The sequence below is a fragment of the Zalophus californianus genome, chromosome 13, assembly GCF_009762305.2.
Source record: "Zalophus californianus isolate mZalCal1 chromosome 13, mZalCal1.pri.v2, whole genome shotgun sequence".
NCBI classification, from domain to species: Eukaryota; Metazoa; Chordata; class Mammalia; order Carnivora; family Otariidae; genus Zalophus; species Zalophus californianus.
In genome coordinates this window covers 2919219-2930299 of record NC_045607.1, presented here as the reverse complement: position 1 = coordinate 2930299, position 11081 = coordinate 2919219, and the positions used below count along the sequence as shown (strand labels likewise).

Sequence of the window (11081 nt, the reverse complement as noted above, 5' to 3'; positions counted from 1 at the left end):
GAGGGAACACAAGCAGGGGGAGCGGGAGAGGGAGAAGCAGGCTTCCCGCGGAGCAGGGAGCCCGACGCGGGGCTCGATCCCAGGACCCTGGGACCACGACCCGAACCGAAGGCAGACGCCTAAGGACAGCCACCCAGGTGCCTCCCAAATAATTTTTTTTTTTAAAGATTTATTTAGAGAAAGAGCGAGCACACATGCAGGGGGAGAGAGAATCCCAAGCGGATGCCCCGCCGAGCACAGAGCCCAATGTTGGCTCAGCCCCCCGACCCCGAGATGGTGACCTGAGCCAAAACTAAGAGCTGGTCGCTCAACCAACGGACACACCGAGGCGCCCCTTAAAGACTTAAGTAAAGTCTACACCCGACCTGGGGCTCAAGCTCCCAACCCTGAGATCGAGAGTCACACGCTCTTGCAGACTGAGCCCGCCAGGTGCCCCGCAGCTTCACCTGTTAACACACCTTGTTTCCTGCGGCCGTCCTGGTTGGTTTAGTAGAAATCGCAGACGCTTCATGATCCAAGCAGTGAATGCACACGGGCTCCACGAGAGAATTTTCCAAAAGCTTTGGCACTGAACCGTTTTCGCACCTCGAATTCTTCAGTCAAGTACCTGCTGCCCAGCTTTGCCCAGCTGTCTTAATACCTTGGCGTGCGTGCACCTGTGTGTGCCTACGGTTCCCGTGCGCACACCGCCCAGGCACCTGCCGTCCCACGCGCACGTGTGCGTGCTGACACGCGCTCCACGGCGGGCCGGGTGACCCGGGGCCCCAGCAGGGCCCCCACCTGCGTCGCTGGAGCGCTGGAATGTCCGGGTGCCCTCGTTTGTCCTCGCCCCGACTCGCAGCACCCGTGCGTCCCGTTGGCTCCCAGGCCCGGGTCGGCGCGCGGTCGGAGGGGCTGCGGGCCAGCCTCCGCTCCCGGTTCCCCGTGAGGCGGCTGGTGCTGCCTGCACCTCTGGCAGGGGGCTGTGGGCCGGGCGGGTTTGCTCGGCTCGACGGACAGCTGCCTGCGCGGTGGAGCGTGCGCTGGCCCGTGCCCCGGACAGAGCGGGGGAACGGCGGCGCGTGCACGGCCCCCCGGCAGGTCCTGCTCGGCGCCGCATCACGGCCCGCCGGCGGCTCCGGAAGGCGCTCAGGAAGGGCCGCGGTGCTGAGCCGCCAGGGACGCGGGGACTCCGCGGCGGGAGGCCGGGCTGAGCCCCTGAGCCAGGGCCGCGGGCGGGCGCGCGTGTCCGGGCCGTCCGCCCCCTGCGCTGCGCTGGCGGGGCGCCTGGGCCAGGGGGCGGCGCGCTCGTCCTCACGGCGGCCGGCGGCCGGGCGACAAGTGCCGGGTGCCGCGGCCATGCCCGCGGGGCGCCCCCGCCGCTCCGTGCCCGGCGTGCCCCCGGCCTCGGGCGGCCCTCCCGCCGGAGCCCGGCTCCCGCCCCGCCCCCGCGCGGGAGCCGACGGGGAAGAAAAACGTTGGTTAGATGCCACGAAGTAGGTGGCAATGCCTTAACCGTATGCGTGTTGTCAGGCCCGAGGGCCTCTTCCATCCTTGTCAAGGGGAGTGCTAACCTTCTCTCCTTTCATACAACACGCCTCCCCTCCCGGCCGCCCGCTATTTATGGCTCCGCGAGCCCGCCGCTTTGCGCTTACGGTGACCGAGGCGGGGGGGCGGGAGGGAACTCGTACCGAAATGGCACGCCGGTGGGACGCCTTCCCACAGCGGGGAGCCGCCACTGTTCGCATACTATCGCCAAATCCCTACAGTCGCTGCCGCGTGTGGAAAACCTCGCCATTCCCTGCCCTAATGTATTCATAAAACCAGCCAATCAGAAGCTGGGAGGGACATGCGGAAGTCCCCAGCGTCCTTCAGAAAACTAGATTCCCCCGGAAACAAAACAGGGCCCTCACGCACTTCCTACCCCCACACGCCTCGCGGTCGGTCGGGCAGAGACTCGGCACTTCCTGCGGAAATGGAGGTGGTTTGGAGCGAATCAGAGGACGAGGAATGGAGATCGGCTCCGCGGACTTCCGGACGCGGCCCTGCGCTTGGAACTGTGGGTGCTGGAGGCGAGGGTTGCAGGGGCGCGGCCTGCGCTTGCTCCGAGCCCTTTTTTTTTTTTTTTTTTTGGCACGGCTTAGCGCATGCTCCATGGCCGCTGCGCACACTCCGAGGGCCGCGGGTTCGAGGCCCGGAAAGGGCTAGTCTGCGCATAGCGGGCATCCACGTCTCCTGTCTGCCCTTTCCTCGGGGCTTGAGGGTTTAAGCCCGATGCTTCCCGCCTCCCTGTCCCCCAGGGCCGTAGCCCGCGGCGGTGACGCGGCGCCTTCCGCGGCTCCCACGCGCGTGCCGCGGAAGAGCGTGTGTGCGTACGGGTGCCGGGTGCGTGTGCACGTGTGTGCGCTGAGTGAACCCGTGTGCGTACGTGTACGGTGAGTGCACACGTGTGTGCGTGTGTGCGGTGCGCGGACACGTGTGTGGTGAGTACGTGTACGTACGGGGGCCGAACACGCGTGTGCGGTGAGCGAGCACGGGTGTGCGTGCACCTGTGCATGCGTGTGCACCTGTACGTCCACACGCGTGTGTCCGTGCACGTGGATGTGTCAGTGCCAGGAGGGAACGCCGGCCTGCAGGGGCTGACTCTGGGCGGCTGTGGGCTGTGAGCCGCGGGTGGCATTTCTCGGTGCTTGTGCGGATGCCTGCCTCCCAAACTGCATCAGAAAACTCGGAAGAGGTCTAATTGTTAATTAGAAAAGACAAGACTTAGTTTGTTGGTCGAGGCAGTTCTTGTTTCTCCGACGCCCTCAGTCTGGAGCCCAGGGGCCCGGGGCGGGGCCGAGAAGGGGTGGTGGTGGGCCCCCCCTGGTGGGGCGGGGGCTGCGGGGTGGACCCTGCCTGCGGGAGGCCAGCTTCCCCGCACCCGCCCACCGATGAGAAGTTGGGGTGAGCCCCCTTAGTTACCGATGCAGAGCCAGCCTAGGGTGGGACGAGCGACTCCGCCCGCTTTTGCAGAGCACCTGAGGGGAGAAGAGCCGGGGGTGACCAGGGCACTCAGTGGAGAGGGGCCGCAGTCAGGGCCCCGGGGTGAGCTGTGTGACCTGGGCACACGTGCCCTCCAACTCCCCAACTCCCGCGAGCAAGAGGCCGTCTGGCGCCCCCATTTTATAGCTGAAGATGTAGAGGCCGAAGCGGTTGGGTAGTTTGGGCGCGGTCACACTGGGTGTCCGTGGGAGGGAGTCCGTGTTTCGTCTTGTCGGCCTGTGCCCGACTCTCGTGCTCACAGCTGGCTTCTGTACCCCAGCTCTCTGCCTTGGCCCTACGGGGCCCCTCAGGTCTGGGCACACAGGAGGCTCCACCCGAGCCAGCTGGGTCTCAGTGATGTCTCCTGCCCATCTGCAGGCCCCGTGGGGCCTCCTTCCGCTGGGTTTGCAAGCTCCTGGGCCACGTGGGCGTGGAACCAAGGGGCAGCTGGCTCCTCGGGAACCGCAGGCCAGGCCTCGCGAGCTTCAGAGTGAATCCAAACCACCTGGGATCAAAATGCAGGTCCCTGGGACCACCTCCCAGAGTCTGAATCAAAAGACTGGGTCTGGCCCAAGAATCTGCATTTCACAGAGCATGTCCGCTTCCCCATCCCTGAGCAGCCTGTCTGCTCCGGGTGGAGGGTGGGAGATGCCGTGTCTTCCAGGGGACTCAGCAAGAATGACAAGTGTGGGAAGGGTTTGTAGAATCAGGTCTTTGTGGGGTTGGAAGGATCAGGCGGGAAGGACCCAGGAGGTAGCAGATCCCTCCCAGGCGGCATTTACTGAGGCTGCTTTTCTGGGTGTCTGCTGCGCGGGCGTCCAGGACTTGAGGCCAGACGGCACCTCCCGTCCCCTTCGCTGTTGAACCGAAGGGAGGGCATCCCATAGCGTACGTGGAATAAATCCATGGGCTGCTGCTGCGAGACCCCTGCCTCCAGCCCTGGTCCTGGCACGTTCTCAGCTCTACCCCACATAGTGAGACCCTGGCTGGGAGAGCCCTCCTGGGCTAGCAGGTTGCTCTGGGCCAGAGGAAGCGTTGGCCACCTGCCTCGTGTTGTAGGCAGGAGGCCGGATGGACCAGCGGAGTCCTCACCTACAGGGGGGCAATTTGCTGTTCACTCCCCCTGAGTTCACCAGGAACAGAATCCACTGGACCCTCCCCAGGGGCCAACCCCAGAGGCCCCCACATGAAATCAGGCAACACCCAGAGAAAGTTCCAGAAGTAAGAGAAGGTGAGCTCACCTTGCTGACCTGTCCATTTTGCCCATGCCGAAACGGAGGGAGGGGAGGCACTTGCCCTAGGGCACCCAGCGGGTTGTTGCTAGGGTTTGGGGTGAGGACCCAGCCCCCAACTCCCAGATGGCGGAAGTGGGTGTTTCCTTCCAGCCCTGGTGAAGCCCCAGGCCTGTGTAGACCCTTCTCCGAGTGTCCTCTGGAATTGCTAGATAAAATACAGGATTTTATCAAATAGCAATGTTTTTGTGTATGTATGTCCCGAATATTTTATGGGATATACTTATGCTAAAAGTTATCCATTGTTCTTCTGAAATTCAAACTTAGCTGAGGGTCCTGAAGCTTTACTTGCGCAGTCCTGCAGCCTTGGTAACAGGAGAGGGGACTTTAGTCATTTGCCCACGAGGCATTTCGCACAGTGTGCTCCACGAGACCACTCGCTGTCCCTGTGGAGAAGAAGCTTGTCTGGGAACTTCTGTGTGAAACAAGATTGCATGACCCCCGCCCCCCGCCCAAAGGAAGAGCCCACTGGTGGACGTGGAGCTCATGAGAATGGGAGGGAGAGGCCCGGGGCGCAGTGTCTTGGCTGATGGGCTGTGGGATGTGCAGGGGGGAGAGTAGAGAGCGCAGGGAAGGGAGAAGCAGCAAGAGGAGGAGCAAGGCCACGTGCAGGGACAGAGGGGAGGAAGGAAGAATAATCCTGACCCTAGGGCTCACCCCAAGAGCGTCTCCTGGTGGCCAAGTCCAGGTTTGCGGGCCAGGCGCTTTGAGACCTGGGCTCTGCAGACCCAGCTGGAGTCCGGCCCGTCAAGGGGCCCCGGGAGCGCTCAGCAAGCTTCAGGCCGTGCTCCCCGTTGTTCAGAGCAGAAACGCTGTCCGGCCCTGCCTACAATACTCATGTCCAGGCCCCAGTGGCTTTGGGGAGCTTCAATTTTCCTGATCTCGACCAAGTCTCTGCGTCAGATCTGGAGAAGCCTGGACTCAGGTGGCAAGTCTGCGGCCATTGGGGTCTCCCCACATGGGCTCCCCCCCAGAAACCCAGCCATGTGACCCAGGTCTCCCGGCTCTCATAGCTCGGAGTCCCTGGCCCCCCGAGGACGGGCAGGGCCAGAGATGGGAGCAGAGTGGAAACACCTGCCATCCAGCACAATCCTGCAGGATTCAGGGTTCGGTGGTGGGGGTAGAGCTCCTGCAGGATTTGGGGTTCGGCGGTGAGACTGGAGCTACAGCTCGATCCAGAGACTTCCTCTTGGACACACATCTTGCTGGTAGCGCCTGTGACCTGCACGGCCCCCTGCCTCTTCCCCGCCTCTGCCGACTGCCCAGCCGGCCCCAAAGGCCTTGCCGGGTTCCTGGGAGGTTCTCAGCTGGGAGGGGAGAGCAGTGACATTCCCAGGAAGGGCGACAGGCCCTGAGGACTCGTTGCCTTATGGAACGGAAGGCCTTGGTGACCCAGGACTCGGCTGGGGCTGGCCATCATGAGCCTTCTGGCGTGACTGCTGGGGCCCAGAGGGTCAGCTTCAAGGTCACTGCTCGCGGCCACCAAACAGACCAGGGGCCTTTGGAATCGGGCAGGCCGTGGCCTGTGGATGCCCCCGTCCTCTGGCTCCTGTCCCGCTGGCCTAGGACTGGCCGATGGGCTGTCCCCACGGTGGTGGGTTCCTGCCCTCCGCCCGCACTTTGGGGTCTGTGGGAGGGATGCCTCGCTGGGCAGTTCCAGGAGCGTCCACCAGGGGGCGGGCCTGTCCCTTCCAGCGTCCAGGCTGCGGGTGTGGGCGACCGGGCCTGGGCGCCAGGTCCTGGGCCGGGGGCGGCCAACCTGCGCTAAGCGTCAGCCCCTTGAGCACAGCCGGCTTCCTTAGCACACCGTCTGGCTAGCTGTGGCTCTGGGAAAGTCGCCTAACCTGCCCGGTGCCTCAGTTTCCTTCCCCGACAGGACCGGAGCTTGGGGCTTGGCTCTGGGCAAGGCTCAGGAGGGCAGGCTCTTCCTATCCCATTTCTCAGATAGAGAAACCTGGGCTCTGGGCGTTTACGGGATGTCTGAAGGGGGTACCCCAGGGAGGCAGGCAGTGGGGTCTGCAGTCCAGGAGGGCTAGTGGGTTTGTGGAGTTCCTGGAACGTGCCTGACCTGCAGATGCTCCGTCGGGTGTAACCTGGACATTTATCGGCGTTAGTTCTTCCAGAAGCCCGTTTTCCCGCTATTATACAAGAATACCTACTCATTGCGTGTGCATTTAAAGCCACACCAAGCAAAATAGCCCTGATCTGACCACACAACCCAGTCGGTGGGCACAGTTTTTTGCATTTTACGGAGGAGAGTGATTTGCATTATTATCAGTTTCCTTTTTCCTGTAAATGGCGGAGTTGTGATGGCTTGTTGATGGGCGGCGTCCTGGGCAGGCCGCCTGTCAGGAGGTTTCTGTGCAGGGGAGGGGGGTGTCCAGATAAGGCCTTTGTGGTAAATGTTTCCAGATTTTTCTCTGGGTATTAATGGGCCCTGATGGTTTTAAAATAGGATATTCCTTGCGGTGCAGACATGGTTGCCCTCTCATCCCGTGGACGGGGCGCGTGGGCGTGTAGCTCTGTCTACGTACAGAGTCAGTGCGCCTTCTCTTTGCCCCCGAGAGCTGTTATGGGCTGATGTGTCTTGCAGTTGGTGGCAGAGAGAACACGCGATCTTTGAAAGCTGCTTTTGTTTTGTTTCTCTGCACATCCGTGGAGGCTCCAGGCCGGGTGATGATGTGTCCCCCCCTACCCCCAGCCATCACTTCCAGGGGCTCCCTGGATCCCTCCCAGGGATGCCCCCCGGCCACTCGGCCACGCCTGCAGGGAGAGTGATGACCGTCCAGGGGTGAGGCCTCTCCTCAGGGGCTGCTATTAATAAAGTGACCACTGACCCCCGGACGTGGGGAGGGAGGAGGGGACGGAGTGTTCCCAGGGTTGGCGTTTGGCCGGAGGCCTCCCTTGCGTGACTGGGAGGCCTCCAGAGCGCCCTGGTTCTGCCCTGGCCCCATGGCCCCCTGGCCCGGAAGCTCTGCGTGGACCAAGTGCGGGGGCTGCCCTTCCTCTGGGATATAAATATCCCAGCACCGGCCCCCTGCAGCCTCCCAAGAGGGCTGGCGAGGGAAGGAGGAGGCTCAGGCCTGTGACCCTGCGGGCCTGAGACCCGGGTCACGGCCCTCCAGGAGCTGGCTCAGGGCCGCCCTGCTGTGTGGCTCTGTGCGCGGGGGGGCCCGGGGCAGCCTGGCAGCCAGGCCCTGCTTTACTCCCCTGCTGGTTTGGTCGCTGGTGGATGCCGGCTGGGGCAGAATAGGGGCCCTGCCCGTGGCTGGAGAGACAAGGATGGGAAAACGGTCTAGTCTTCTCTACACCTGTGTGTGCCCCTCTGGGGCTTTGGTCCTCGGGGTTCCAGGAGGGGGAGACAAATGACCGAGTCCGGACAGGTCCGCGTGGCCAGTGCTGGGCTGGGTTCTCCGATCCCTCACCTGTCCTCACACAGCAGGGGGGCTGTGCATCACCGCGTGATGCAGGTGCGGCACGGAGGCTCAGGTGACCAGTGCACGCCACACGGGGGTTAAATCCCACCACGGTCCCCTGGATGTTTCCGAAAGGCTGCAGGTTCTGGTCCCCCCAGTTGGAATCCGGAGAAACTGGTGCTGGAGGAGGGCCGAGCGTTCTCGGCGCTGCAGGGCCCAGGCCCTGGGTGGGGGGCAGACACAGCCCCCCCAGTTCTTGGTCCCCGCGGGCCCAGCTTGGCAGGGATGGTGGGGGACTCCTGATGAAGCACTGACAAATCCTCACATGGGGCAGCAAAACTCATCCTTAAACACGCACTGGAAAAGGTTTACTGTAGAAGATGCTGCCAGACAAAGCATGGCTGACTCAGGAGGAAGGGGGAGGCCCGGGCTCCCGGCTCTCTCCCAGTCTGGCCAATCAAAGCTGCCTTCACCCCCCGCCCCCCGACCCCGGGGGCCTGCTGGAGCCAGGAGCTTACAAGAGTTCTTCTGCCCCTGCTACCTGGGCTCTCCTTTCTGCATGTGACAGAGGAGAAAGCTGAGGTTCAGAGAGGACCGCCAGCTAGAAGGGAACAGAGGGACTTGAAGGCAGCTCTGGGTAACTGAAAAGCCCAGGCTAGCCCCACCCTCTCTCAGGGACCGAGACTTCCATCAGACGCCACAACCCCTTGCCCCCCACCCCCCACTCCCCAGTGCCACCCATGGCCAAATATGTTTGGGAAATTCTGCTCGCGGTGCTCCCGGAGGGCCCGCATGCCGAGCAGCGAAGGCTCTGACAAGTCCCGCATGGAAGAAGTCTGCTCCCCTCTGTTCACCCAGCGCTTTCCAAGCTGGGGTATGGCCCATCCCCGGGGGCGGGGGCAGGGCAGGGGCAGGCCTGGTGGGGTACAGGCTGCTGTGAGCTGCTGTGGTCGGGCTGTCCAAAATGTCCCCCTTTGAATGAGCCGCAGAGGGCCCTGGGGCAAGTCCCTTTCTCTCTGCACCGTCTTCTCAACTGTGAAAGGAGGGCAGAAGCGAGAAACGAGGCCCATCCCGGGGGCCTCTTGGGGGGCATGGAGGAAACCTTGCTGAGCGCTGGTCTCTGATGCTCTTCCTCTGGGGAACCTGTGCTTATTGAAGACCTACTGCGTGTCTTGCCCTGCATGGCCTATCCTCTTGGAGGAAAGCCGGCAGTAGACAAAGGTTTCCTGACTTGGATTTTGAGTTCTAGGGGCCGAGGGAACTTGTCTAGGAGAGGCCGGGAAAGGACAGGCTGAGTTTGTCCGGGGAAAGCGGGGAGGGCTCTGGGAAGACCCAGCCTGTACAAAGGCCCTGGGGTGGAGAAAAGCAGGAGTGGCCCCGAGACTGGAAGAAGGGGAGAAGCTCAGGAAGGCCCAGAGGCCAGGAGGCTGGTGGGGCTATGGGAGGCTGTGCAGGTGAGCAGGGGTAGGGGGCAGATGATAGGATCAGATGCCACAGGGCAAAGGTGGGCAGCGTGGGGGAGGCAGCCCAGTGAGTCACCGTGGTTGCCTAGGTGGGATGTGGGGCTGGCTGGCTTGCCGCCCTGATGCCTCTCCAGGCCTCCAGCAGTCCCTGCCCTGCCCGTCCATCTCGTCCAGGGCCCTGGGTGTTGCACCGAGGGGGCTGGAGTGTGCTCTGCCCACACTTCTCCTCGGGGAGGGGGTTAGCAGAGCCCTCTCCCGCTGGCGACGCTTTGGAGGAGGCAAGGAGGGATTTGGGGAGGCCGTTCTGGATGTGCACTCTAGCTGCCTCTGGCCCAGGCATGGACCGGCACTGTTCCCAGCTCCGGGGGAGCCCTGGGGACAACCAGGCAGGAGGCGCGTGGCCAAGGTGCCCTTGCGGAGGGGGGTGGGGGCCTTCTGCCTCCTTCTGCCCCACCCTCATTTGCTCCCTCCACCGAGACTATGTCAGGGGACATCGGCGTGCACTCCCAGGGCTGGCTCTATGCCATCTCCCCTCCCTGGAGCCGGAGGGTAGGGGGTGTGCTCCTATTTGTGGGCGAGGAAGCAAGTGCAGGGTGGGATCACAGCGGACCAGGGGGTGGGGGGCATCTTTCAAGTCATGTGCCTGGGCCCCAATCCAGACTTTTTGTGGACACGGAGGACACGGCCCCAGAGGCAGGCCTGACTGGGAAGGTCTCACGGGGGATTGGACAGAGGGGTGGGCCCGGGAGGAAGCCTGGATGCTGCGGGCCTGGCCCAGCCCATTCTTGGCTCCCCAAACATCCTGCCCCTGACCCTGTCCCCCGTGGTGTTGCCCGTGGCCCCAGTAGCCTCTGCTGTTTCCCATCCCGCTGAGCCTCGGCCTGATCACGTCCCCAGCTCCCTGCAGGCTCCATGCCTGGCCTGCTGCCCGCATAGGGGCAAGAAACATGCCAAACGCCCGGGCATGCTGCAGGCGATGCAGGTCCCAGGTGTGGACTGATGCTGGGGGGTGGTGGGAACCTGGGGTCGAGGCAGGAAGGAGCCCACCCCTGCTTTGCTGGAGCTCTGGGTCCCGGGGCGGCGCAGGGCTGTGTGGGGCTGGGACTCCGGGGTCCCTCCCGCATGGCTGAACCCCTGCGTGGTCTCCGCATGGGGTTCCTGTGGCTGCTGTAGCAAAGGACCACAGGCTGGGAGGCTGAAAACAACAGAAATGTATTCCTTCCCGGTTCTGGGGGCCACAAGTCCCAAACCCAGGTGTCATAGCGCCGCCACGTTTCCCCTGGGGGCTCTGGGGGAGGGTCCTTCCTGCCTCTCCCAGCCTGGTGGCCCCAGTGCTCTTGGGCTGTGGCCACCCCTCTAGTCTGCTCCACCTTCACACGGCCTCTCCTTTTCTGTCTCTTGTAAGGACATTTGTCATCGGGCTTAGGGTCCACCCCAATCCAGGATGACCTCGTGTCAAGACCTCAGCATAATTACATCTGCAAAGACCTGTTCCCGATAAGGTCACATTCACAGGCTCCAGGAGATGCAGCTTGTGGGGCCAGCATTCACCCCACCACACTGCCCGGGCCTCAGTTCCTGCATCTGTAAAATGGGGTTATCATAAAGACTAGGTGGGGCTGGGCAGAATGAGCATGGCTGTTTTTCCTGGCCTGCCGGCTCTCCTCCTCTACCCACAGAGGGGTCTGCCCCTCCCGGGGGAAGCAGTCCCGTGCCAGGCGTCAGGACTGGGTTTTGGCCCCCGCTCTATTACCAGCCCCTTCTTGACCTTGGAGACATTGCTTCTGCATCTGGGAAATGGGAAGACTTTTTTCCTAGGGGAGGGGGTCATGGGGGGTCCTGTTCCCCTCTCCAGAAAAATGCATCTCCGTGCGTGCACCAATTTCAGGGGCTCATAGACACACAGT

The 11081-nt window shown here is 63.0% G+C and overlaps 1 non-coding gene across 1 annotated transcript; it reads right to left on the bottom strand.

Annotated features, from left to right (window-relative positions):
* Positions 1–1449: 1449 nt before the first annotated feature.
* LOC113935205 lies at positions 1450–1575 on the bottom strand. The gene has a single exon (XR_003523956.1). It is a non-coding gene; the product is annotated as a U6atac minor spliceosomal RNA (small nuclear RNA).
* Between the last annotated feature and the right edge of the window lie 9506 nt (positions 1576–11081).